This window comes from Lissotriton helveticus, chromosome 4_1 (assembly GCF_964261635.1).
Source record: "Lissotriton helveticus chromosome 4_1, aLisHel1.1, whole genome shotgun sequence".
Taxonomy (NCBI): Eukaryota; Metazoa; Chordata; class Amphibia; order Caudata; family Salamandridae; genus Lissotriton; species Lissotriton helveticus.
The window spans coordinates 221,505,843-221,532,376 of record NC_136063.1 but is presented as its reverse complement, the minus strand read 5'-3'; the positions used below and the strand labels follow the sequence as shown (position 1 = coordinate 221,532,376).

At 43.5% G+C, this 26,534-nt stretch overlaps 1 long non-coding RNA gene across 1 annotated transcript; it reads left to right on the top strand.

Moving 5' to 3' along the window:
• The first annotated feature begins 19,061 nt into the window (after window positions 1-19,061).
• Window positions 19,062-21,722, top strand: LOC144827112 (uncharacterized). Its single transcript, XR_013610025.1, has 4 exons — window positions 19,062-19,156; window positions 19,637-19,689; window positions 20,226-20,304; window positions 20,750-21,722. It is a non-coding gene; the product is annotated as an uncharacterized LOC144827112 (long non-coding RNA).
• The last annotated feature ends 4,812 nt before the right edge of the window (window positions 21,723-26,534 follow it).

Sequence of the window (26,534 nt, the reverse complement as noted above, 5' to 3'; positions counted from 1 at the left end):
GCAATACACGGTGGTTTGGAGCAGTTCGAAGACCTACTTGCCCGACCCAGCTCGCTACAGCAAGTGAAGAAGGAAGCCCACTCTCCAGCTGATGCACTGATCAAGAAACTGCCTTTCTCCTGCCGAGAATCCAGCTCCAGTGTTTCCGGCTCCCCTTGCGGGGTGTTGGGAAATTGAGTCCCGAGACAGAGATACAAGACCTCCTTCATTCTAACCAAGGTATGGAGCTGATTAGAACCTAGAGAAACCGTTGGTAGATTCTTGGCAAAAACTAAACCTGTGCTATACAATACTTACTTCTTCCTTCATACTAGACTTAGGTTAGGTACATTGGGTAGGCATGTTTTAGAAGAACCAGTTGAGTATTTTAGTCAATGTTATTTATGTATGTATTTTTATATGGCTTAGAAACCATACAATGCTCTTATGGTATTATTTCATATTACTGTTTATGCTGTATGCATTATATTTTGCAGTCTGCATAACGATTGTAGCAGTTCACTTCTCTTGCATGAGAAAGAAGACTGTTCAATAAACCTTTTTTATTGAAAACTCCTGTCTCACTATTTCCCTGCAACTCTGTAGAAACGAAGCATGCACAATTGACTGAGTAAAATACTTATCTTTTGTTTCCGTGACTCTGAGAGATATATTCTTATTTTTGGGAAACAAAGTTGTCATGTTTATGCGGTTGTAAGAAACTAATCCCTTCTTGTGTATTCGAGAAAGGTTCTAGTGACCTCTGAGTTAGCTGGCACACACACACAATTAAGTTTAGTATATTCGATAGAGACCTAGTTGACCTCAGTCCTATGTCAAATCTACAGGATATATTGTTCCAATGCGCTGAGCCTTTTGGGAATATAGGAACTACACTACAAGGCAAGGGAAGTTCAGAAAGAAGCAACTGAGGTACAGAAAGAGGCAAGAGGGGTTTAGAAACAGGCAGGAAATGTGCATACAGAAGAAACGGGGGAGCAGAAAGAGGGAACAGGGGTTTAGAAATAGGCAAGAGGGATACAGAAAAAGGTAAGAGAGGTGCATAGAGAGGCAAGAGGGGTATAGAAAGAGGCACGAGGGGTGCAGAAAGAAGGAAGAGAAGTGCAGAACGAAGCAACAGAGATGGTGAAATAGACAACAAGGCTGCAGTAAATGGCAAGAGAAATGCTGAATGAGGGTTGCAGAAAGAGGCAAGAGAGGTATAGAAATAGGCAGGAGAGGTGCAGAAAGAAGTACAAGAACTCCAGAAAGAAGCAAGAGAGGTGCAGAAAGAGGCAAGAGATGTACAGAAAGAGGCAAGCGAGGTGCACAAAGAGGCAAAATGGGTACAGAAAGAGGCAGGAGAAGTGTAGAAAGAAGCAACAGAGGTACAGAAATAGGCAAGATGGGTGTAGAAACAGGCAGGAATTGTGCAGAAAGAGGGAACAGGGGAGCAGAAAGAGGGAACAGGGGTGTAGAAAGAGGCATGAGGGATACAGAAAGAGGTAGGAGAGGTGCACAAAGAGGCAAGAGGGGTATAGAAAGAGGCAAGAGGGCTACAGAAAGAAGGAAAAGAAGTGCAGTAAATGGCAAGATAACAGCAGAAAGAGGAAATAGGATTGCAAAAAGAGGCAAGATGCTGGTTCCTACAGGAAGCGGGGAGCCAGCTTGGACCACAGGGGCATTGGGGCTCCCCCTGCGGTCCCCAACATAACAAGGCCAGGCCCGAAGGATAGGGTCCCCGGTGGCAAAAGTGGACGAGGAAAGTGGGGCTACTCAGCCCCCCTCTCGTAAAATTATAAAACATATTTTAAAAAGAGGCAAAACCCTGGGGGATGAGGTCCCAGGGGGCGAAAAAGGCCTCAGGAGGGGGGCGCATGGCCCCCTCCTTTAAATCTAGCTTTTTTAAAATAAAAAATATGCCTTGCCCTGGGGATGGGGTCTCTCTTCCTGGTTTCTTAAAACTAAAATTTTAAATAAATTCTCAGGCCCTGGGGGATGGGGTCCCCAGGTCCCAAAAAATATTAAGAGAAGGGGGCCACACAGCACCCTTCTAAAAAAAAGCACAGGAAAGAGAAGACAGCATCTCGTCAGAGGCCCGGCACACTACCTGCACCACTCTGCAAATGTGCCTCCTGGTGCGTTGTAGGTTGGAGGATTAAGTTCCCTTGAATCCTAAGGGTCCCTGGGGGCCAACTAGCCCACCAGGTTCCTACAGTAAGCCCCACATAGTGAGATTGCTGACAGGTAGCCCAAGGCCCGACCCCTTTTTACACCAGACTGGTGGGAAAAGGGGGCATGCCTGCTGTGAGAACTTACCAAAGCTGCTGTGTGGGACTTACTGGAGGCAACAGAAAGGGTAGTTGGACCCCAAGGTTGTCCTTGAGGGCCAAGTACTCCTCCTGTTACCTCAAGTAAGCCCCACGCATTGCTTTTGGACAAAGGGAGCTGCTGACATGCAGGTGGCGTGAGGGGGGTCAAAAATTTAGCAATTTGAGATTCCTTGTTTGCAATTTTCACTATTTGCGTGGATGAGATAGCCAGTCCGCAAATTTATTCACAGAATCGATTTCTCACAAGATTGCTAATCGCTAATTTAGCAATTAGCAATTTCGCGATCACTATGGCTCTCATGCATAGGGAATCTCTGTTTTGCAAACGCAAACACCTTTTTTTTGCGGTTCGCAGTGTTTGCGATCGCAAAACAGCTACATACATATGGCCCAAAATGACTTACCACAACATTTCCCTATCTGAAGTTTTGCGATGACTGAGCAGCAAACTAATCACAAGATAAAATCCATAGGGCATAATATTGGACTCTATTGTGACAAGGCAATGGAAAGGCTGTTTGGTTTGTCTTTCGGCCAGTTCGTACAGGATAGATTTTCTAAGCTATGCCAATCCAGTCGCCTAAACAGCCACCTGAACTTTGCTGGGCTGAAAAAGTCACAGCTCCTGTGGGACTGACCTCTTCAGCCTGGCCAACACCTCAAGGCTCTCCCCCTCCTGACGAGGGTGACTGTCACTGATTGACTGGGCCCTGGGCATTTCAGTTCTAATCCCTGAAGTGCCCAGGGCCGAGTGCCAATCACTAACACTTTTTCACAGAGTCGGGTGGGGAAGAAATCTCACTGGCCCCATCTCACTCTGTGATGAGTGAGGGACTGCTGACTTTCTCTTTTGCTGACTTGTGGTCAGCGAATGAGGAAGGTAGCAGTCACAATCCTCCTGGGACCTCCAAGGCAAAGCTGTGTAAGTAAGTATGATTTTATTTTAATGTCTGGTGCCAGCGTCCGTACAAGATTAGCTGGGAGAGAGAGTGCTGTGAATGGATGTGTGTGCGCTTGTGTGTAATATATGCGTGGGTGTGAGTCAGTGTTTATGTGTGCGTTTGTGTCCTTCCCGATTCCCCCTCCCTGCTAAAAGTACTGCCCACCACTGCATCTTAAAGAATAAAAAATGAACTCTTATTATTAATGAACTATTAAACCGAGCAATCAAGCAAAAAAGGTCTGCTCCTCGGCTCTTTGTCACATATACTGCCATCTGTCAGAGAATAGTTGGTACACAATTACAGTTGAAACAACACGAAGTGCACCCATTGCTTAGCAACAGTCATGTCTAACTATGGCGAAGGAACTGAAGCCTTTTAGATGAAATGATGTATGGTACCTATAACGAGCACAGCTTTTCTAAAAATGACAGAAAAAATGCAAGGAAAAGCTGCTTTACTGAATCAAATTAAATCAAAACAACCTTAAATTATTACAAATTAGAAGCATGTGTTTGCTGTAATTTACCGTGTAGTTTCAGCTGCATGGAAAGGGAAGGAAAACTCATTAAAAACAAGGGATTGCCGCAAAACAAATACGGCGCAGCATGAGGTGTAAAACAGTCCAATGATACAGATTCGGAACAATTAAATGTGTAACAAGAGAGGTAGCTGAGTCATATCAAATACATAACATGGGAACCAAACACCACTATACAGATTCAAACCTTTCTATATTTGGTTTTCAAATTACAACGAAAAACCCTAGGGTCAGGTTGTGTCTAAACACATTGTATTGATTAGAGTAGAACTGTGCGAAATTGCAAATTTTTTATTTACATCCTTTGCAGTTCTCTTTTGAAAGAATTGCCGCGTTGTATAGGTTGTGATTGTTTTTGCTTCGAGGCAGCAATGCGAAAATCATCACTTTTTGCAACAAATGATATCACTTATCCTTGTTAAGTGCTAAAAATAATGGGGCAGATTTATGATAACTGGCGCATCCCCAGGGATGCGGCAGTTATTTTGCGCCGCTGCTCCGCCACCCATGGTGCGCTGCATTTACAATGCGGCGCACCATGGGGCAAAAACGGCACAGATGCGTGACGCATCTGTGCCGTAAAGGTGGCGCATTACTGGAGTTACGTCGCAAGCGTGACGCAGCTCCAGCAAGGCTCGGGGGTGCCCCATCTTTACAATGCTGCGTCAAGACCTACGCCAGCTTCAAGCAGGCGCAGGGTTTTGACGCAGCATTGGCCTGAAAGTGACTGAGTGAAATCTTATAGATTTCACTCAGCAACTTTTGCGAGGCGCACCTGCCCCGGAACGCCTACCCTGCCCCGGAACACCCACAAGTGGCGCAGGGCTTTACAACGTGACGCATCTGCCTAGATGCGTCACGTTGTAAATGGGTCGAAGGGATGCGCCACCTTTACGCCGCAGTTGCGTGACGCAAACGTGGCGCATTCCCAACATAAATCTGCCCCAATGTTTTTCAGACGTTATTCACTGCAGAAAATAGTATCATTTTCCCCAGAATGCCACAGTGCATAAAAATCTTCTCAAAATCCAGCTTGCAGTGAAACATTCTGCATACATTTTATTGTAGAGAGTTGTGTCGCAAAAAAGCAAGAACTGCACACCGAGAGCTAAGTGTGACTCGCGTAGGAAAACAGGAAAGCCTAAAAAACTTTGGGGGATATTCAGAAAGATATGGCAGAGAGAGGCGTTAGCCTTCTTGGCTTATCGCTTCTCTCCGCCACTTCGGAAACGCAAGGCTGCACCATATTCACACGGATATGGTGCAGCCTTGCATTACCACCTGCGATGTCGCTAAGTTTCACAACTCAGAGCCAACGCAGGCACCCTTGCACCAGAGTGCAAGGGTGTCTGCAAGCAGGGAGGTTTGTTTATGTGCAGGAAGGTGTCCCTTCCTGCACATAAACACACCTAAAATGTCAGTTTGTTACTTATATGTGTGCTGCTTCATGCTGCACACATGTAAGTTACAAAACGGCCTTTTAAAAAAAGGGTTTGTTTATATACAGGAAGGGACATCTTCCTGTAGATAAACAAACCATGGCATTTTGCATTTTCCATGTGTGCTGCACAAGGCAGCCCACATGGAAAAAGCAAAAACAAGGAGAATAAAACATTTCTCCTCGCTTCGCCAACTTAAGACCAGAGTTTTCCTGGTCTTAATTTTGGCGCTACTTCCAATTTACGCTGCCCTTGTGAATAGGGGGCAGCGTCAAAATCAATGGGTGTTGTGGTGGAACGCCCACCACAACACCCACTGCACACTGCTTTCACGCTAAACACAGCATGAAAAGGGGCCTTATTCACAAGGCAGCGTTAAGCCACGTTAAGTTGAGCCATTTTAAAATTAAAAGCAAATAAATATGACCTAGCTGTGCTAAATCCAAATAGATGAAGGATAATGGAAAATAGTTAAACACAGTGGTGCTCTCCTTTTTTTGAAGTGAAGTTTAAATACATTTCGAAATATATATTACTAAATATAATCCAAAGATTTGGCATATTTCTGAACTTTTTAACACCATTAGAAATACGGGTTGTTGGGTGAATACAAGAGTTGTTGAAGTGTTTTTATGTCTGTTTAACATAGGCAGCATATGGGTATGAACCCACTTCACTGAAGAAAATAAACCCACTGCATGTTAGCATTCAAGTTCCCCATAAAAGGACATGCGACCTTCAGTGCAAGGACAGGCATATAGGGCTTTTGCAACCACGTTATTCAGACCTCAGTATTACATAAATATTAATATACTCTGAGATGGTCCATACGTTTATTACCTCTGCCCTCTGCCTTGGTCTTGTTGGCGTTCCTATGCTCCTCATTAGCTTTCCTTGCGGGTCTCCAGAGGTGAAGAGCAATGTACAAGGACAGCAATGATTCTGGTCTGACACTCCTAACCTAGTAATGATGCATTATGCTTCATTATGTTCTGTAGTGAGGATTCCAGTTATCAGGCCTTAAGATGGCTGCTGGGGTGGTTTATATGAAAAAGCTATTATATCAATAAAAGTAATACAATTAGCCCTCCATCGAAGGTCTCACCTAAGTATCACTAAATTTTCATCTTGAAGATGACAGATATTTATTGCTTTGGCCACAAAACCTTATAATATTCACTAACACTCAGAAGAGGGAGTTGGTCAAAAGGAGAGGTGTGGAAGCCAATCCTACTGGAAGGTGGAAGTTTTGGAGAAAGGTGAAGGTGCAAAGGATGAAGTAGGATTTGAAGATCCAACTCAGGATGAAACATTGCGGGCAAGTTTTATCATACTTCACACAACCCAAAGCAGCAAGACACCTTGCTGCTCTGTGAGAAAGGGAGAGGGCAGGAATGCACCATATAAAACATTACATGGCACATTCCTGTCATCTCCTTGTCCTGGTGCCCAATGTGCTGCCTCGCGCCAACGCAGGCATGCTTGCGCCATGGTGGTAGGGTGCCTGCATTGTAGGCAGGATTGTTTCCTGCATAAAACAATCCTCAGAGGCATTTTCCTCTTTCTAAGTGTGCTGAAAATGCAGCACACGTAGAAAATGGAAATAATGAGGAGAAATGGAGATGTTTCTACTTGTCGATTTTGACGCATTCCCAGGTTTACCTGTCTTGGTACATCTGGGAATGCGGCAAAATTCATAGGTGGATGCCTGTGAACACCCAAGCTCCACCCACAGAATATCATCCCAGGGGAAGGTAACGGAAGGCAGCATCTTGGCGCTGCCTTGCATTACTTCAGAGTTAGCAAGCCTAGTAGGGCCTGTTTTGCTGAGATTCATTTTTGTTGGTCTTGAAACTCTGTTCACTTTACCACTGCTACCAGTGCTACAGTGCTTGTGCTTATTTCCTAAAACATGGTAAAATTGGCGTACATCTCATTTGCATATTTAATTTATTTATAAGTCTCTAGTAGAGCAGTATATCATATGCACAGGTCTGGTAAATTGATACGTAGTCTCTTAAAACATGTCCTAGGCCTGACATTGCAGCCTGTGAGCAGTTTTACATTGGCAAAATAAACTCCCTGCCGGACTCGAAACTCACTTTTATATCAAATATAGTTGCCCCTAATGTAAGCTCTAAACATCCCTTAGGGCAGGGTGCATTGTATTAAACAAGGTGAACATGTACTCTTCAGTTTTGATTGTCCTGGTAGTAAAAGAATTACAAATTAGCTTTTCACTACTGTGAGGCCTACCTCTCCCATATGAAAACACTTGGTTACATTAAATAAGTGATCGTAGAAATGTCATGTTTGGTGTCTAAGGAATTGTCATTTAAAATCCTTTATTGAAAAAGAAAAAGATCACAACACGTTACAAGTTGTCATTGCATTTACACTAATATATTACATTCCAAAATAGAAAAAAAAGATGACAGCCCAAAGAGGCAAAATGCATAACCCAGCTTTTGTAGCTGGTAGTTATGGCATAATGAGGGATGAACGTGTAGGCAGACTTGATAATAGGGGACTAACTGTGGCACTGACTGGGGCGTTTTGTGTGTCGCCGATGTGGGAGCCCATTGGCGGATTATCAGGGACGGCAAGGTGCTGCAGCTAAGAGGTGAGAGGGGCCTATATGTCAGGGGTCCGCTGGCCACCGGCATCAAATCCTAAACTTCACCCAGTAATGTCTGACAGTGAGTTGAGTCATCCAGCCAGTTTTTAACCATGGGCGCAGGTTTACGCCCCCAGTGGATTGACACCTTTCATTTAGCAAGTACCTGAAGCATGGCAGTGAGTTTACGGATAGCGCCTGACACATTTTTGACATATCCTAAGAGGCATACCAGGGGGCTGGGAGTGATGTGCTCAAGTGTGATGTTGTTTATAGCTGTGCATATGTCCCGCCAGAAGGCGGACACCCTGGGGCACAAACAGGCCATCTGGGCAAAGTCCCCATCTGGAGCCGAGCAGCATGCACACCTATCACTTGCGAGTAGTCCCATCTTGTGTAACGACGCAGGAGAGCTGTTAAGTCTGTGCAAATATTTAAAATGTATGAGCCGCAGGTGATAGTTGGGGGAGAGGCGTTTAGTCTGATTACAGCAGTAGAGCCAAAGCTCCTGGGGAAGATCCTTGCCTAAATCCACACTCCAAGCAGCGCAGGCATGTTCAGTGCTAGGAAAGGATGCGGCTAGCTTGAGAGAGTCTGGTGACCAGCTTGCATGGGGAGCAAGAGGAGTCAACTAGTTTCAGGGCTGCATGAGCCTGGGGGGCTGGTGGGAACGCATGGTTAGCTTCTTTGCAAGTCGCTATAATCTGATAGTACAGTAACTCATCCATTGATGCAGCATTATCAGGCATAGCAAAAAATGTGTTATCAGGGTAGATGTCTGCTATGGTGTTGAGTCAGAGGAGGGCTGAGCAGCGTGCCGTGCCTGCAGTCTGTAACAGGGGGAATGTTGGATTGTGGCTAGGGTCATGGCAGAAGCATATAGTGTGCTAGCACCTGTGTATTTTCGTAGCCCGTCCCAGGCCCAAAGCAGGCACTCGACTGTATCAATCTCGCTGCTCAGGGGTTTGGGTGGGATAAAGACCACGGTCTGGTGCGGCCATGGGGCTGCAAGGTCAGCCTCGACTGCTACATGGGGTTCAAAAGGCAAAGTGGAGGAAACTGGCTTGGGTGCACAGCGCGTACAGCTTAAAGTGTGGGCCACCCATCCCACCATAAATCCGGGGGGGCGTGAGAAAGTCATATACAATTCTAGGTTGTCGCCTGGCCCAAACCAGCCATATGATGTTAGAGTGTAATTTGTAATGTGATGTGAGGGGGACGGGGTGTTCAAGAAGATGTACAGGAATTTTGGGAGCGTCACCATTTTAGCAATGGCAATGCGCCCGGTCAGCGATAGTTTTATTTTGCCACAATCAGATCTCCAGCCAGTCCATCGCACAGCCAAAGTTAGATCTCCCAACTTCATCTATGTCTCTGCTCAGCCAGATACCATGATACCTGGGGGACCCGCCGCCCAAATGAAGGGGTAGTCAGGGGAGAAGGGCTTTGATGCATCTGTGAGGGGGAAGAGGATCAACTTACTCCAATTTACTTGAACTCCGGATAGACATCTAAACCACACCACCTCCCTCATCATGGGCGCAAGGTTTTCCTGAGGGTTTTGGACGTAGACCGTGACATCAGCCCCGTACATGGAAGTGATAAGAGCCCAGGCCGCAAAGCCGATGCCCTCTGAATATGGTGCTGGTGCAGACGGGCCAGCAAGGGCTCCATTGCTATGATGAAGAGCAACGGGGAGATGGGGCACCCCGCTTAGTGCCTCAAGAGATGGGGATGAGCTCAGTGATCTGTTCATTTATCTTGATGCGGGCAGTGGGGAGCATGTATAGAGGCCAAACCTTACTTTTGAAATCTGGACTGAAGCCTGAGCACTGGATGAGGTAGAAGAGGAAGGGCCACTCAAGAGTGTCAAAGGCTTTGGTGGCATCTAATAGTGCAGCCGCGACAGGGAGAGAGTCATTCATTTGGTGGAGGACTGAAAAGATGGTCTTGAGGTTGTGGGAAGTATGCGTGTCACGGAGTAAAACCGGATTGGTCAGGGCGTGTGATTAGGGGCACAATTCTGAAAATTAAACCTTTAGAAAGTTGGCATTTTCTTGACCTAACCATTTGGTGCCTGCAGCCTGTTTTCTGGGTCACTTAACTAGGTGTAGTTGGCATGTGCCTCTGTATTTTTCCCAGACAGCCACACAATAGATGGACTGGGATTTAGCAGGATGTGCCATGCAAGCAGGCTCACTGTGTGGAGTTGTTCATAGCTCCACTTTCCCTTCAAAACCTCATCTCACATACAAAGACAACCTGGGACAAGAGCAGGGAGGAAGAGCATTCCAACTGCGTTTATGTGGGGAAAGGGGAAGAATCCAGAATCTTCTCCCACTTCAAAACTGGCACCAAGTATACAAATATAACCCTCAGACCCAGTCCTCCATTGACCTGTGCACTTACGGAGGACTCTTTGTGGACTGCCCTGGTGCCTGTGGCCCACTGTGTACTTCAGATGACTGCCCTGCTGCCTGGGACCTGCTTCTCCTCTTAAAGCCAAGACTTCCAAAGTGACTCCAAAGGCTAGTTGGCTGATCTCCTGATTAGAGCCTCAGGGACAAAGGAGATTTCAACCATCATGAACGCTCACCTTGACCCAGCCTGAGCAAGGCCTAACCTTCCAAGTTGTGCACCTCCAGTCCTGGACATTTGGAAGACTGTTAAATGTGCCCAGACAGCCCAAATCCAAAACTTGGGACTTACAAAGTTTTCAGCCAAAACGTGCCCAGAAAACTGAGAAGAAACTGGGACCTAGCTGCTCATTTATCCACCCAAGTTGCATCGCCTTTCAACCTACTTCCTGGCAGTTATCACTATGTTCTTTGCAGCAGCAGAACCTGATTAGCAGCTATCCAAAAGGGTATCTAGCCTCATGAAGCTTTTATCAGCTACAGACTGCGGCCTTGCCCCGCTGGAGTTTTTTGACTTCCAAAAAAGATACTAAGGGCCTAATTTTAATCTTGCCGGTATTACTGCAATCCCATGGCTGTCCCCAGTACACCACCAAGTCAATGGTCTTTCACTCACCATATTGAGATGCATACAGGCTGACTTGCAGTTTATGTCAACAGAGTGTTTCCTGTCTTGATCGCTGCACAGTGACGCCGATGTGGTAGACTCCAATGATGGCAAATACCACTCTGTTGCCATCAGAGTGGCGGGTTCATGCCAGGCCGATTTCGATTTCACAGTTGTGCTAGGGGTCTACTAGCGGATGTTCCCAGATGGAGTGAGTCCATCAGGTACGCGCTCAACATCCACCATCACTGTTGCCATTGGATGGAAGCTAGCAGAACACACATAATGTCAATTGCCCAATTAGAAATGCCTGCCTACCACACTATAATACACACCCCATGTCAGACCATCATTCTTTGCCATTGCAGGTCCACCATGAAATTCCAAGAGTGGAGCCATAATTGTTTGAAGTCCAAAATATGCTGCATCACAGAAAAGGAAAATGTGGGCCAGAATAGTTGACAGTGTAAATGCTGTAGCTAACAACCTGCGCACACAGGAGGAAATATGGAATAGGTGGAATGACCTGCAGGGAACGGTGCATTGCCTGGCCTCCAAGCTTCATTTGGAGGCCATCTGGACTAGTGGTAGTTCTCCCAGGCACCCAATTCCATTCATACCCTAGGAGGACAATTGCTTGCAGATCATACATACTGAAGGCTTGACAGGAATACCTGGTGGAGTGGAGTTTGGTAAGTGACACTTTGCAAAGTCACAATAAACCTCAATGTCCTGTTTGCTCTCAAATGACTGTTGCAAGCGTGTCTAGAACATATTTTCATAATATGCAAACCTCAAAGTATCAGTATCAGATAATTATTATTGTTTGTGTGACTGTATTGTGTTGCATCTAATATCATATGTGTCAATCTCCATTACATGTCACTTGATGGTATGGTGCTGTAAGTGTTACAACACCAAATAACCCATTACCCATATGTGTGTATAGCCATTTTCTACTTCAAGTTGTCCACAGGTATGTTCCAGGAAACGATTTTGCAAGTGTTGGGAAGTTGTCTTTAAAATGACTACAACTATCATCTTGCCCTGTTTCTGTTCCTGTTCCCATATCACATTGTTCATTCTCTCTTCCTTAACACTTTCGAATCTCATGACGAGCTCAGTTCGTCATGAGCCACGATGCTCGTGTGCTCATGACGAGCTGAGCTCGTCATGACCTTTAGAACGCTTGCGCGCTGGGCTAATTCCCCTGCTGTGCGAACGTTCTAAAGAAATGGGTATGGTCATGATGAGCTCAGCTCGTCAGGAGCACACAACCACCGTGGCTCATGACGAGCTGACCTCGTCGCTGTGCGCGCCCCCCGCCCCCAGCACAGCATGGGAATTTGCCCAGCTGCGAAGGGGTTAACAGATTTCAGCACGAGGCAAAGTGTCATGTAGTGATCAATCTCTTTTCAATGCCCTCAAATGAAAATGGTATGTGTTGTTTACTTTATGTTGGCTTGTTCTACTAAACCATTTGTATTGATGTCATGAGTTCTACTTATCAAACTGTGTTGACACAAAACTTTTCATGTATGCAAATGACTATGCTGAATATAAGCAGTATTTGCAAATATTGACACTGCACTGTTCATAAGATGATGAATGCCAAATATTCATCCAAGTAGTGTTAATTCTGTTCTGCAGTCATCTAGGTCTTGAAATTGTCAATTACACATTTCACCTCTCCATGATGTTGGGCTGAATGGTTGCAAGATGTCCGGTATAACAGTTAATCACTTCATGAACAATTCAGGATATCTGATTACCTGCTGAGTTGAAGTTCTACTATTTGAAATTTAAAACAGTTTTGGTAATATGCTAAATGTCATTAAGGTTGGAAGCTATAATCACAATAATCTCTATTTATTTTTTCCTCTAGGTTCTACATTGTTTGTCTCAAAAGGTTTGAATGTACAATATACACTTTTTTCAAAAATGAATTTTTTCCATTTCTCAATAGGTCAAACTGGCTGAGCACGAAGGCATTTTCCAGCCACAGAAAGAACATCCACTCCAGCACAGGATCAAGGCTACAGTGAGGAAAGCAATCCTGTTGATATGGAGGAGTTTGAAGAGCCGGCTACATCTGGTCAGTCTGCTCCAATCGGCTCCAGTGACACTCCCTGCATGTATTCCGACACCTCCAACTCCAGGTGTGACTCCTCAGCAACATGAAGACTCCACTTCCTGTGTCCCTCCCACTGTGACACCGATCGTATGCCCCTCTGTCTTGTGTGCTGTTGAGACCACACCACCTCCAGCTCACCAAGGACCCAGACTGTTGGGGCATACTGAGGCAAGAGCAGAGAGTAGTGGGGTTAGGGGTCATGGGATGGTGAGGCTGATACCCAGACCGTAATCTGGCAAGTCTTGGGATCCTACCGTCAGTACAAAGTCATGATGGGCCAGGTACTCACCGAGCTCCGAGAGTTAAAGCAACTGCAGAGGGAGTACAACCACCATCTACCCCTCCCTGTGGTTCTCAAACATCAGATAAATATAAATCAGCCACAGTCACAGAAAGGGAGGTCCTGCCACTTGAAGAACCACTTGCAGCCCCCATAGCCCCTGCAGCTGTGGATCCCAAACTCCTGCACCAGGTGACATCCATCAAGATTACCACAAGATAAGGATGGCAAGCCCCCTGCTCCTGCTCGCAAGAAACCTCAGCACTAATTTCCTCCAGTGTGTGCCTAAAATTCACTCTGTGGACTATTTCTGGACACATTTGCCTTTCTGATGCCAGTGGTATTTTTGACATTGGACTTCAAATAATTGTATATCTACAACTAGGGTTTCATTCACCATGACTGACTTCTACACTTTTTGCTTTGCTTTTGTTATGTTCACCCTTTTTATTTTCATCATGTGTGGTACAGTACATTTTCAAGTCAAAAAAGCATACACTGATGTTGTATATCTCAACTCTATCAATGCATTTGTATAATTCCATCCTAATTTGACAATCATAGATCAATTACATATTGTATCTACATAGATGATTTGCAAGTAGGTATTGTTTATTTCAAGTTTCCAAACATGAATCCCAAAAGATGACATGTCATTCGATCATGATCTATTATGTTTATCCCATCATTTAACCAAACTTGCACTAACATAACAACACCTGACAATGAATGACTTGCAATTTATAGTGCTTGTCCGCATGATTTTTACGGTGCGATCTCCCACCTACTCCGCCACGATCCCCCTCCACTCCCCCTTTCCCTCTCTGCACATTGCAATGTGTACTCTGTTCCGTATTGTACATCTGCAATATGGCTTTGTTTTTAATAAATAATTACAATACCAAAAAACAATCCATGCATTAGACTAATCCTCAGTGCCAGTTTCCGCATTCCCAGTTCTAGACCTTACCAACATGGAAGAAGGGGGTATGTCCCAAACAATAAGATAGAATAGTCAAATTTCCCTTGATTCATGCCAGATCTTCTGTATCAATAAGGAATTGCACATCAATAACACCATGAGGCAAAACCATGGCAGCACTACATTTTGTTCACACAGGATCACTACAAAATATGATTCTAGTATGTGGTGGAACATTACAACTAAGTTACAATGGTGTGCCACAAGAAGTGAGTCCTACTATAATGAGACACATCAACAGCTACATACACTTTGCACACAGTGAGGAATTTCCCAATGTGAATGGCAATTAGCATGATTTAGCTCCACTACTGCTGTGTTTTTAAGCAAATGATGCCACACATATAGCTTTAGAGTCTATCGTCCATCCAATCAGAGTGCAAAGTGCCTTGGTACAAGACATGTACATCCTAATTCTGTGTATGTATTTCCCAGAATCAACCGAGGTTCCCTTTGTACTTGGAAAAAGCACCATATAGCTGCAAATGTCACAACTCTGAAATGTCCAAATGAAGATGATATGGTGAAGGAACCTAAAACCGATCCAAAAAATAAAACATTACCAATCACACAGAACATGATGGCCACTTTACAAAGTCAAATGTTGGAGCACACAGTTTCACAATACAATAAGGAATAACCAATGTAAATGAACACAGTAGTCAATGTGTCCACACTTTGATCTACAAACAATTTTTGTCCCAGAACGTGGCCTTCCCACCAAAGTACCCCATATACTCCTTTCATCACCACATCAATAGTTGGGGTAACGGTGAAGGACTTGACATGCAAAGATATACTTACACATTGAGAAGAAGTTGTCAATGACATCTAGACATAGCTCAGAGGCACAGTTGGCTAACAAGATCAAACAAGGACAGGGAAAAGAACGGCCTGTTTCCTACAAGGAATTGTGACTGCAAACACACTTTGAATGGGAAAGGAGGCTAGGATAAGCACATGAAACCTTCCCCGAGGAAATGCAGAAGCGCCTAGTGGCAGACGAACACTCCTTCTCAACCATTTTAAACTTTAAATTTTAAAATTCCAATTTTTAGTACTGTCCAAATTGAAGTCCTTTTTTTCTCTCTTTTAACTTACCTCAAGTAACATTCCCCATGCTCCTATAGATACTTATAGTTGTTTTTATTGCAGCTGGTTTTGTAATGGTATTTATTAACTGTACAATAAAGTATTCCTTACTTATTTACTTACATCTAGACATATGTCATCTTCATTTGGCATATCAGGATCATCACCCAGAGGCTCTTCTTGGTCTCCATCCTCTGCAATGTAAGGGATGTTCTGTCGCAAGGTGATGTTGTGGAGCATGCAGCAGGCCCTAGTGATTTAACACACCTTAGCGTGTGAGTAGAAGAAGCCTCCACCAGTTTTTACAAATATCGAAATCTGGACTTTAGGAGCCAGAAAGACAAATCCACTGGCCTACTTGTTTGTCCATGGGCCTCATTGAAGCGGACTTCCCCTGGCATTGGTGGATGCCTCAGCACTGCCAATAACCATGGTCGGTTTGGATAAGCAGCGTCTAGAAGATGAGAGACAAAAGAGGTAAAAATTATGTAACAAAACTCCAGATCATGCAACTAGCAATACCCTAAACGACATTATGAATGATTGTACTGACCTACAAGCCAGGCCCTCTCAGGTCCAAGTGGGCAGGGCTGGGGAAATGGGCACTGATGCTTGTGATTTTCAAATCCGGTAAGCAGACAACTAACTTGCATGTTGATTGAATGGCAGTTCTTTTAATTACAGTACACCTGTTCTGTGGCGTGTGCTGGCAATAAGGCAATATGTGTGCCATTTGTTGCTCCAACCATGTGAGGTAAGTGACCTAAACCGAAGAAGTCACCCTTCACATTGGCCAAATGCTGCTGGAGTGGATTAAGCTTTTGATATGTCTCATCATTGAAGATAGAATTTCGTGTAACACTCCACTGAAAGTTGGTTGAGACATACAACCAGATACTGCCACAGTGTATTGGCAGGATCCTGTGGGCACAACATGAAGTTCAGTCATAATTGTGACATTTGCTGTAATAGATGTGGGATTATTGTTGTGAGGCTGTGGATATGGCCCATGTCGCATAAATCAAGTATTGTTTGACTATTCAACCTGAACTTCTAAATGATATCCCTTTCTTCCATGGTGGCAAGGTCTGGAAATGGGCTGTACACCTGAGGCTGTCATCTCCTCAGTCTCCCAGGTTTCATTTGTCTGCATCGGAGAAACATGTGTACACTTAATACATGATCCACAGCTACATTTGTGATTAGTAACACAAAAGTCACCTATTTACATACATACTTAGAAGCTACATTTGCTTCTTGTCCTTTAACCATCACAAAAGACATTCATGGCCTTGATATGATTCTGAAACTGGTCCTAGGATGCTTGTTCCTGGTCCAGGGAGGACGTGGCTTGGCAGTTCAGGCTGGCCTGTTCTCATGAGGCACAGGGTCAAGACTGATTTGCATATGTCCAGGCCTAAACTGGGGTGGCATGGTGATCAAATGAATGATGGATTTAACCCAGATCTCTTGACTGGGGTTGAATCTTTGATTTGTTCTATATTCCGTCCATCAACTGTGTGTCTTTTGCTTTCTCGCCCTAATTGCGCCAGGTATGCCAAGACGTAGGTCCTGGGCTCACTATGCCACTGGATTCAAGCTATCCTGGCTGATGAGGGGTTAAACGCCAAAACCAGTCCTAGGATGCTTGTTGCCGGTAGTGGGAGGAACTTGCTTGGGAGTTCTGGGTAGACTGTTCCCATGAGGCACAGGATCAAGACTGATTTGCATATGGCCAGGTCTAAACTGGGGTGGTATGGTGAGCAAAAGAATTATGGATTTAACCCAAATCTTTTGACTTGATGTGAGTGTTTTGATTTGTTCTGCCTTCCACCCATCAACTGTGTGTTATTTGCTTTCTCGCCCTAAGTACACCAGGTATGCCCATATGTGGGTCCCGGGCTCACTGTGCCACTGGATTCAAGCTATCCTGACTGATGAGTGCTGACATCCCAAAACCATTCCTAGGATGCTTGTTTCCGGTCCATGTAGGACCGGGCTTGGCATTTCAGGCTGGACTGTTCCCATGAGGCACATGGTGAAGACTAATTCTCATATGGCCATGTCTAAACTGGGGTGTCATGGTAAACAAAAGAATGATGGATTTAACCCAGATCTCTTGACTGGAGATGAATGTTTTGATTTGTTCTGCATTCCGTCCATCAACTGTGTGTCTTTCTCTTATAGATGATGATAAGTAGGAAGATTGTAGGGCCTAGTGGACACACAGTACAAAGGTATCGGTGGTGTATTTGCTTTTTGTTTGGATCACTTCACTAATCTTGTTCAACAAAGGAATACCTTTCTAAGGTGTGCATTAGTGACTGAAAAGACATAGTAATTAATAAGAGACAAGATCATACATTATATAGGAGCTATCATGAGGAATGACATCACTGTGACCAAGTGCCTTCTTAAATTGTTGCCAACATGCATGTGCTTATGCTAACTGTAGAATTAAAGTTTTAGAGGCTTGAAGCAGCTGATATAGGACAACTTGGTAACTGTTTTGTGGTGAATGTTAATGCTTTGTTGTGTTACAATAACACCATTGTATATGTCATTTCAGCATCAACTGGGGCAGGCACAGGAGAAGGAGCCAACATATGCAGATATGCATCTGGCTACAGTGGCTCTGGTACTGATAAAGAGGATCTCAGTGACTGAGAGGGTGAGGAAAGTGCAACGTAAGCCACCAGTGACACTATATCTTTTTCAGAGGCCTCCTCCAGTGAGCATTCCCTAGTGGTGATGGACCCTACTGCTCAAGTTACACCTGCATCCTTGTCTGCCACCCAGAGTAACATCTCCATCCTCCCTCTTGCTCCCTCCTGGTTGGACCATCCAGGTCGGCTAAAAGATCTGTGATCTCCTTTGCTGAAGTCACCTACCCCCCTGCCCCAGTCTCCCCAGCTACACTGAATGCCATCCAGGGGTTTAGCTGCCAGATGCAAGAAATGGCAGCTCTTTGGAAGGTATTCAAAGTGGTATGTCAGTCCTAAAGTGGTCATTTCAAACTCTGGCCCCCTCATTCACCACAGCCTCCCAGCAATCCTAACCTCCTGCCCGACTCCTTTCCCCATCCCAATTCCCTACTGCAAGCCCAGCCCAAAGCACATTCACACCTTTTCATGCACACACTCAAACAGACACAAGCAGCACACACACATAAATAGAAATACCACAAAAAGAAACTTGAGTGCCCCTTCCAAACGTACAGACAGTAGACCCAAGATTACACACACATGCACCACACCCACCATCAGCACACTGACAGAAAGCACACCCACTACACATACACATAGGCCACACCTTCAACATACACCATTACCACACTCAGCACCTCCGCAGCACATGCAGACACAGACACAAGTAGATTAGAGTACACACCCAAAAAACGTAGACACTCACAAGCACACAAACAACAGACACCTCTAGCACACTTGCTGTTCGGATAACATCGTGCGGGTACTTGTGTTTATTATTTATTTCTATTGAGGTAAACCATAATTCGTAAATTTGATGCCTTCATGGCTATTCCGTTTTCAAAATATTACTTACCTCAGAGTGTTAATTTTACACTTGCTGTTCGGATTTGTAATAACATCGTGCGGGCATGAGACCGATCTAGATGTTTTTTATGTCGATGGGTGCATTACTGTGGAAGTCCGCTCTTTGTTTTGTTGTACCAAGAAATGAGGGCGGGTTTTTGCTATTTAAACCTGCCGCGCCGTATGCTTGGCTTACCTATTACTGACAGTGATAATGACGGCAGGAGTACTCTCCTGATCTTGGTAAGGCATTTGGATTAATGGTGCTCTATTTGTTGTTTGATAGCTCCGCAATCTTCGGCTGTTATGTATGATTGATGTGGATTATAATTGTATCTCTGCACCAAATTTTAGATATTTTGCTTATATACTGTATTTTGTTTATAAAAATCCTCATTGCATTAGGTGTTATATTTATAACTCGAAGTAATATGATGGTGGGATTGTCTTAAGGACGATATAGTAGGTGATACACGTTTGTCTGCTATCAAATAAGGTATAGAGACACTAGCGGTATTCACTGGGTGTTCAGTGCCGCCTTTTTAATGTAGTGATACTATTGCTAGTTGTGGGATTGATGACGGGTATTTATTATGCCGATAAGCGACTACCATAATTTTTTCTTACTCCCACCGTATTCGGGTGTGGTATTGTTACTGTGCTATGATTTTGAATTTGTATCTCTTGCGTGACTAAAAGTTATCATCTTTAACTTGATTTTAGAACCTGTATGACCTCACACTGTTGGACCAGAGATGCCTAGTCCCCTTTTAGAGGTAATAATCGTGTGGTCCTTTATAGCGATGAGCATATCAATTTTATTACGGGTACCTAATGCAATTTAAAAAAAGAACCTTTTGATGGCAATGGGCTTAGCGTTTTCCCTGTTTGTTATGGACTGTGATCCTGGTTCTCAAGAATCGCATTATTAAGACAAATTGTACTCACTTTAATTTTTTCCCTTATTCTTTATAGAAATCGAATCTCTTACTTAATAATTTTTGTGCTGATTTGGTCTTTTTAGGCATTAGCTTTTATATGATGAATATATTTGACTACTTACCAAGGTGGGTAACTCTTTTTACACTCGTAATATGAAATTGTCATCCACTACGTGATACGCGCAACCACAATGACTGTGGATTTTGAATGTATGGCCTGAATCGTATAGATGATCTGATGGTCCTTATTAGACATGGTATTTAATCTTGTTGTGTCGTTCTGATTCTTACTGTTTTTTCCCCTTCTTCCTTCCCTTTTTCATATATAACTTTTATATATATTTTTTTATATTTGTTTATTTCTATTATAGACCCATGTTATATGGGACCACACACAGGCTCTATCTACCTGGATTGTTGTGACGATATTTCCAAAAGAATACATTTATGGTGAGTTCTATACATAGCCCTTGTGCGATGGCTCCCTTTTGGATCACATTGGAAGTGGGTCCTCTTAATAATATCTAGGTTTATGGTGTGACACTAGGCCTTATTTTGCTGAATATATAATCTTGGGACTATAAGGCTTGGATTTGTAAAATCTTGTACCCTGAAAACTAGTCAGTCTGACAATACACTTTATCATCTTGGCAACCTTCTGGTTTCTCATCTATCCTACACTCTTTACATCTTGTTTACATTTTAGATCTGATGTGTGTTTCTCTTCTTCTTTCTTCACTGGGTGAATCTTAGGTGGTTTCTTTTGGCCCAATCTTTTCATTTGCCTTCCTTTACACTCTCTGATTCAAAGACCACCTTTGATGAATTGAGTCGGGTATGATCTGGCTGTAACATCTATGTTTAGTACAATTATGTGTTTTTCTTGTTATTGTAGCCCTGATGAAGTCTTCGGGTGATTTTCCCTGAGACGAAACACGTGTCGGCTGTTGGTCGTTTGGCTACATTTCATGATGTTTATGACACAGGATCTATATTGAGAGACATTGCTTCAAATTCCTGCACTTGTGACAAACAAAAGAAAAGAAGAAAATAAAGTAATCATTAATGTGAACTGCCATATCTGGATGCTTATTTGGACTGATGACATAACTGAACTCTATTATTAGGTTCTGGTTGCTCGTTGACGATACCTTGTTTTCATTATGCCCTCTGGAATTACCACAGAGGAGTCCTTCTGGCACGTGGAGGCTGTTGCCTTTCTGTTCCCTGGAGCATTTATCTTTGAAATGTTGCTGTATCACTTTGTATTGGTTTGCGCAGTGTTTAACCCAGCCACGCCTCGCAGTTTGCCCAAGTAGATTAGAGTACACACCCAAAAAAAGTAGACACTCACAAGCACACAAACAACAGACACCTTTAGCACGGAAAATACTCAAACAAGCACAACATACATTGGACCCACAGACACCTGTACCCTCAACACACACACATGCACATCGGACACTGCCACTCCTTTACCTCCCAAACCCCACTCCCTCCCCAACAGCCTACCAAATTTCCCATGGAGGATCTGAGTTTTTCCTTTGCCCTAACCACTCCTATACCTCCACATCCCAGTCCAGGCAGGAAAAATGGTCATCAGACCCTTTTTAATCTCAACCCACAGTAAAAAAATCCCAGGAGCATCTCTTCCAAAACCACAGCCCCCTCCCAAACCCAAGCATACTCATTCCAAACCCAAGGACACTCCTCCCTAACTCTAACCACCCCCTCCCATATAAGATCTTGAAGGTACCTGCTCTGCCCAATAGATGCCCCTTCCTGAGGAGGTCCACTTTGGCAGTTATGTAGGAGGTAAGCTGACTGCCACAGCACGACAGTGTCTAGAACCTATGACATCAGGAATGGCCTGCCATTTAAATTGCTTAAAAATGTAAGAGAATAATTAGTAAGAATAAATATCTATTTTTCATTTCACCAAGTGTGCTGTGGCATTATTTTTTCATAGTATTTGTTGTATTCCTAACAATATTTCTGAGTAAAATATGTAGTACTTATTTTTCCTTCCTGTGATGGCAGGTACAACTGATTTGTTTAATGTCTACGTTGATAAGTGCATACACTGCCTAACATTGTATGCATTCGTCATATGAATTTAGATGCCGGCATTCAATATAGTATTAGCCACTTGCACCAACTATTCGATGTAGTAAAATGTTTGGGGATGTGTTACTAAAGGTGTGTTTGTTTCACCTTGGTTACTGACCATTATGAGCGCAAATTCATTTACATGTCAATTGTGACTATTGATATTGGATACAGTAGATGAATTGCAAAAGTTAAGGGGAAATGTCACATATACGTATATGATTATTACTATTAATTTGTGACAGACATTAATGCGACTGTTAAATTCTGTGGTGAAGGGTACACCATGTCTAGTGCAATTTCTACTGCATGTTATATTGCACTTTTCACTATGTTGTGTGCTGAATAGGTTTTTAATGTTTAATTTCCTACCTTTCTTTAGACACACCTTAATGTGACTTTTAGAGTGTTATTTTGATATATTGATTACTTTTGTGTAAGTGTCCATTTTGGGAAGGCAGTTTGAACGTAATTCATACATACAATGTGTTGATATAGGTGTTTCTTAAACTTTCGAGGACCTCAAAATTACAGACATCTGCATTACACACTGGTATGCTATTGCCTGCACAAGCGATTTATAAATACATGAGTCCTATGCAAATGTTGACAGACAGCTCAATGGGTAACAGGTAAGTGTGTGGCTTACCGTTGATTGCATCCACAATCCACATCTGCGAAAAGATGAGTTTTTGCGTTAGATCCATTTAATTCCGCAAACTCAGGTGTGGAGGTTTGACCACCATTGTCACGTCAGTGGGAAGGCACATTGTGATTGGACTGGCAGAGAAACTGGCAGTATGCCCTCTGACCGCAACTTTTGTGTATCCCGCTGTAGATACGGTCGAGATTTTCTGGCGGTGGCACCGGGACAACAGCAGTCTTTTGTCTCTAAAATAGCCAACATCTATATAGGGAGGGCAGGCCACCAAGTCGTCAGGCTGGAAGACTACTGAAAAAAGTGATGGGGGGACAGATTGCAGCAAGATTAAAATACAGATTCCGGCAAGATTTAAATACGGTCCTTATTCTGAACATAGAAATCTTTACTGAGACTTTATACAGCAGCTTCCCAATGACATCCTAGAATACCACTGGCAGCCTTGCCCACCTGAACTTTGCCTTTTCAGATATTTTTTCACAAAAGGCCTTCTAAATCCATAGGTAAGTGAAGACTAGGCCCAATCCACTTTGTGTATCCTAACGACGCTCCATCGTGGTTGGCCATAGCTTTCGATTTTGCCACGGTCTCACATGAATAGATGTCCATGTTTAGCGCCTTGATTTTTTAGGCACTATTTTTCACTTTAAACTTTACAAATTCAAAACTGTAGTTCTACTGATTGGATTATTGTTCTTTTATTGTCAAATAGTTTATTAGAATGTATTGTATTTTACTTAATTAGTACAAGGTTTTTCTCGTTCTGTGCTCTCACTTTTTTACTGTATAAGTGCTGCATAAATACTTTACACATTGTCGTTGGGGGACCCTTTGCGGGACCCCGGGGGGTGGGGGGGTGCTGCTGCATGTGGGGGGTACCTATGGTACCCCCCTTCATTTGCATGTACAAGGTGGCAGGCATCGCACGGTGCCTGTCACTTTGTACAATCAAATGCACAACATATATTTTTACATTGTGCCGGATGCTGACGACCGCCGCAATGTAAAAATACCAGTTGCGCCCGCCAGTGTGGCGGTCGCATCCTAATTTGTATAGCGGGACCTGCGCACCTATGGCGGGTGGACTTTGTCCGCCCGCCATCGTAATCGGCCCTTTAGCCCCTAAAAACACAATATCCAGCTACTAAAAATACATAAAATCATTATTTATGTATGTTAACACAACTAAAATTACAAATGTCAATAATTTCATAACTATGATCTTACTGAAACAAACATTAGCAAGCATATTCAATGAGTTAAAAACCCCACCCATAGAGCAGGCCATACTCTAGATGGAGAGATGGAGTGTTTTCCAATAATCCCCAAGTGGCCATGAATGTTTTGATTCCTAAATTTGGTCTGACCACTTTGCGGTGATGTTTGACATAAAGCTTCAATTGAAAACCATTCTGGATAAACCCCTTAGTCAAAAAGTTACATCTTGTGCATGTAAATAAATACAGACAGACGTTTTTAATAACTCTTTAAAGGACTCTATCCCCCCACCTTGCCTGATAACTTGGATCATTCTGCTCATCCTAAGTTCCATAACTCACCGAGAAGTAAACCTTCTGATTCTTGGTTCACTGAGAACATTAGGCTATAGAAGCAAGCATACAGAAGACTAGACAGACAATGGAAAAAAGAAAACAACTTGATAGAAAAAGAGAAATACAAATCATGTTTAAGCAAGTATAAAACACTTAAGGAAATATTATACGCAAAACATAAGCGCAGCTAAGAACTCCTCCAAAGGGGTTTTTCGGGTAGTGTCCAATTTGGCTGCACCCCCGCTATGAACATTCTAGCCAATAATAGACATGATTTTTTCGACACCTCAGCCAATTTCTTTGGGAATTAAGTTGTTGACATTTTTAATCAATTTGATCAAATTTGGCAAATAATGTGGAAGGACCTACTCGATTGATAGTACCTGAGTAGTGCCCTAAATGTACAGATTTTTTAACACTCTCACTATCACAGATGATTACTTTGATCAGAACTGCCAAATCGGGTTCACCTATGGACCCCTGTCCTCCGACTAGCCTTAACTTGGCTTGGGAAAATGTTGCCACCTGTTTGACCAACATTTTCGATTCCTTGTTGTAATCAGGATATTTCCCCACAATATGGAAGTAGGCTTCCATACCACCACTGTTAAAAAAGTCCAATTTAAATTCCAATGACCCAAACAACTATTGGTCAAGTTTCTGGCTACCCTTTTTAGCTTAGATAATAGAAAAGGCCTTGAACCAGCAAGTTGCCCAATTTCTAGGTTACTACCAATTGTTAGATACTACCCACTTTGTGTTTAGAAGCAGCCATAGTACCAAAGCTGTTCTTGTTAAAACCACAGAAGTGATCGGTAGTGCAGCGCTTGCACTCATGATTTATTGGCAGCCTTTGATTTGGTCGATCATAAGATTTTGATCGACAGCTATGGACTGTCAGTTTCAAGGGGTCGGCTCTGAACATTTTGTAATCCTTTCTTATGGACAGGAAACAAGTGGTGGCCTTGGATCCATTTGTGTCGAAGGTGTTTTGTCTGCCATGTGGGGTCCCGCAGGTGTCCTCACTCAGCCCCTCATTATTTAACGTTCATGTTAAACCCTTGGCCACCCTTATAAGATCCTTTGGTCTGGATCTTCTAATAACCAAATGGGGTTTCTCGTGAATATAAAGCAGCCATTGGCAACTGGATGAGCCTAACATATTTAAAACATAATTCAGGTAAAACAGAGGTCATCCTGTCAAGAAATAATCCTTCTTTATGGGCCCCGTTCCGGTGGCAAGAGGAGTCATGGCTCTTCCTACCCCAGTCACAAAAGTCATAGATAATGATTTAACCTTTGGACTGCAGGCTAAGGCAGTCATGTCCTATGCTTTCCTGGTATTAAGGCTGCTCAGAAAGATTTTTCCTTTCTTGTCCAAAAAGCAGTGATCACAGCACTAGTGCTAGCAACATAAGATTATTGTAATGCCTTATTTTCTATCATGCAGCATCAACACCTCAATAGACTTCAGATCTTTCAAAATACAGTGGCCAAAATACTAAAAGGGATTCCCAAACACAAATCAGCATCTCAAGCCATGAAACTTCTTTGTTGGCTGCTGGTTTGGCAGCGCATTAAGTTTAAGACTCTTTGGGGCTTATTTATGAGCCCTTGCGTCACTTTTACGCCGCCGGTGCGTTACTTTTTGTGACGCACCAGCGGTGTAAAAAATTGCCTTGTTGCACCATATTTACAAAGTGACGCAACTAGGTAGATGCGTCACTTTGTAAACCCCTGTGCCACATTATGTCTGCACCATGTATAATATATGCAGGGGGGGCGTTCTGATGCAAGAAAAGGTCATAGAAGTGATGCAGCAAAATCTATAAGATTTCACTGCACCACTTCTAGGACGCAAAAGCTTCAATATCTTACGCCTGCGTCATGGCAGGCGCAAGACTGGTGCAGTCACATTTCACATGGGACTTCCCCATATGTAATGACTCATTGCTGGAGTTGTGTCACTTTTGTGACACACTCCAGCGATGCGTAATTTTTGCGCCTACGGATACGTCAGAAATACTGACGTATCTGTAACTCCTTGCAACATGATGCGTCATACTGTAAATATGACACATCATTGGTGTTGCAAGGAGGGTGCAATTACAAGTGACGCATCGCCATTTTCTCCCAGCGATGCATCACTTTTCATAAATGAGGCCCTTTGTCTTGACCATTAGGCTCTTAATGGAATTGGCCCAGAGTTCCCTAAACAATCTTTTAGATGGTATAGCCCAAAGAGAAATCTGAGATCTTCTGGAGGTAGGAAATTGGTGGTCCGAAAGTTGAAACGAAACAACTGGGGAGTAAGGGGCTTTGTGAACACCACATCCAAGGAATGGAACCTATTTTCC